Raw genomic sequence first — 3,152 nt, 5'->3', positions numbered from 1 at the left:
AGACCACGTCCCACTATGACGAACAAGAACACAGAGGACATGAAACACATAACGCCGGCCAACACAAATCCCGGTCATAGAAGTAGCAGTAAAGAAAGACCCCAGCTACAGCTAGCAACACTTAGAGCATTACTAGTAGAACCCTCAAACTCCTAAAATTAACTGTTTTTTTACAATTTTCGTCAAAAAAAAGTCGTAGACTAGAACCCCTTAACCCTCAAACCCTCAAAAAATTTTAAAGGTCCAACCCTCAAACCCTCTCCCAATCCTCAAAAGTAAGGGTTGGGGAGCAAAACCTATCCCAACCCTCATTTGGCGGTTATCCTCGCGCGGGAAGGAAAATCCTCCTGACTCCCGTGACCGCCGCTGCTAGTCGCCCCCGTCGCCGGCGGCCGCCCCGTCGACCTCCCGCGTGCAACGACAACGTCGTTCATGGGGAATATTCCGTTATAAGGGTTGGGTTTGAGAGTTCTAATCTTTGTCCCTATTTTTCAACCCGTAAAAGTGTACAAAAAGATTACTTTTAGACCCTTAAAACGCTAGTGAGGGTTTGAGGGTTCTACTAGTAATGCTCTTAGAACATTATAACTAGTGATCATAGGCTCGAACTGGAAAGCACCGGGCATTGGCTAGGTTAAACTGACCACAGATGGTTCCTATCTTGTCGCTGATGGCTTGGCTGAAACTGAAATGGTGCTAATTTGAGGTCAGGAGGGTCTTGAATCAGAACTAGATGCCGATGGTGCGATTATCTTCGCAGCATGCTGAACATAATCAAATGTCGGATGCTCTTGAGCCAGAACTGGATGCTATCTCTGAAGGTGTTCCGCTAGTGCTACATAGGGTGTGTTTGGTAGCATTCCCAACCTAGCATGGTTGTTCTCCTCTGGTACATGCTAAGTGTAGATATACTGAGTACATGCATTTGCTGTTGTTTGGTAGCAGTATATGTGCCGAGACATTCTAAGCTGAGACTATGTTTGGCAGCTTGCATCTGTTTAGTCATGTCGATCGGTATTGTAGCAACCGGTATTTTCAAATAAGTGAGCAAAACATTTCAAAATTGTGAACAATTTTCTGAAACAAGGAAACAAAATTTGAAATTGTGATTTTTTTTTGAAAATTTTAATAAAATTGAGAATCCGGACATTTTTGAACATTTTAACAAATTTTGAAAATCTGGATATTTTTTGAAAATTTGAACAAAGTTTGAGTATCTCAACAATTTTTGGCATTCTGAAATTAAATTATTTTTTTAGAAATTTTGAACATTTTTTTAAACACGTTGTCGCTAGCTTCGCTCATGCATGCTGACCAATGAACGGCCGTTGGGGTGTTCTCTCTTTGAGCATGCTAATAGGGTATTTGTGCTGAGCTCGTGCATGCCGAGGAGGCCCCGTGCAGGCTATCAAACACCAAAAAGTGGGTCCAGAGAAAACTTTTGAGCTCATGCACCCTCTGTGCACTCTATCAAACACACCCATAGTTGTTGAATTGGACTACCTCGAGGCCGTTGACGTGTTGAGAAATAAGGAAATTGATAGATGAAGAAACTTTCTTGATTCGCGAGATCAAAAGGAAACTGAATGAACTAGATACTTGTATTACTCATGTTCGTCGCAACCAGAATAATGTAAGACGCATGTATGAAAGCACAAGTGCTCCCTAGGTGGTTTTGGTAATTAATGACAACATATCTTTTGTTGGACTAGTGTTTCTATCTAGTATGTTTCAGATAAGTTCAACAATGGAGTGGCATGGACTAAAGCTTGTGGGAAATTCTCCAAGATGCTAAGGACAAAGGATTGGCTAAAGCTTAAAGCTCAAAACTCTTCATTTTACATTTTAGTGATCCAAGATCACATTGAGTCCATAGGAAAAGCCAATACTATCAAGGAGGGATGAGGTGTTGCTTAATGAGCCTCTTGCTTCAAGTGCTTGATGATATGCTCCAAAATTCTCAGCTACTTTCCCACTTCCACATATGACCTAATCCCAAGCCAAACTCGGACCTACCGATTATTTCTATCCGGCGCCACCGAGTTTCACTTGTCATAGTCACTGCCAAAACCCTAATCACTTCGGTCTCACCGATGGGATCTCGGTCTCACCGAGATGGGCTTGCAAACTCTATGTTACCTACTGCAATATTTTCGGTCCCACCGAGATATGCAATTGGCCCCACCGAGTTTGCTTGGTCAACTCTCTGTTTCACTTATTACCCAAATCGGTCCACCGAGTTTGAGTAATCGGTCAAACCGAGTTTTGGATTTACCCTAACCCTAGCACATCGGTCCCACCGAGTTGATCCAGTCGGTCCCACCGAAAACCCTAACGGTCACTAGGTTTACTATTTCGGTCCGACCGAGTTTATTGATTCGGTCCCACCGAGATTGGTAAATTGTGTGTAACGGCTAGATTTTGTGTGGAGGCTATATATACCCCTCCACCCACTCTTCATTCATGGAGAGAGCCATCAGAACATACCTACACTTCCAACTCATATGTTCTGAGAGAGAACCACCTACTCATGTGTTGAGGTCAAGATATTCCATTCCTACCACATGACTCTTGATATCTAGCCTTCCCCAAGTTGCTTTCCACTCAAATCTTCTTTCCACCAAATCCAATCCTGTGAGAGAGAGTTGAGTGTTGGGGAGACTATCATTTGAAGCACAAGAGCAAGGAGTTCATCATCAACACACCATTTGTTACTTCTTGGAGAGTGGTGTCTCCTAGATTGGCTAGGTGTCACTTGGGAGCCTCTGACAAGATTGTGGAGTTGAACCAAGGAGTTTGTAAGGGCAAGGAGATCGCGTACTTCGTGAATATCTACCGCTAGTGAGGCAAGTCCTTCGTGGGCGATGGCCATGATGGGATAGACAAGGTTGCTTCTTCGTGGACTCTTCATGGGTGGAGCCCTCCGTGGACTCGTGCAACCGTTACCCTTCGTGGGTTGAAGTCTCCATCAACGTGGATGTAGGATAGCACCACCTATCCGAACCACGGGAAAAACATTCGTGTCTCCAATTGCGTTTGAATTCTCCAAACCCTTCCCTTTACATTCTTGAAAGTTGCATGCTTTACTTTCCGCTGCCTATATACTCTTTGCATGCTTGCTTGATATGTATTGTGAATGTTGAAATTGTGCC

The sequence above is a fragment of the Triticum aestivum genome, chromosome 7A, assembly GCF_018294505.1.
Source record: "Triticum aestivum cultivar Chinese Spring chromosome 7A, IWGSC CS RefSeq v2.1, whole genome shotgun sequence".
Taxonomy (NCBI): Eukaryota; Viridiplantae; Streptophyta; class Magnoliopsida; order Poales; family Poaceae; genus Triticum; species Triticum aestivum.
This window is presented reverse-complemented; position numbering follows the sequence as displayed.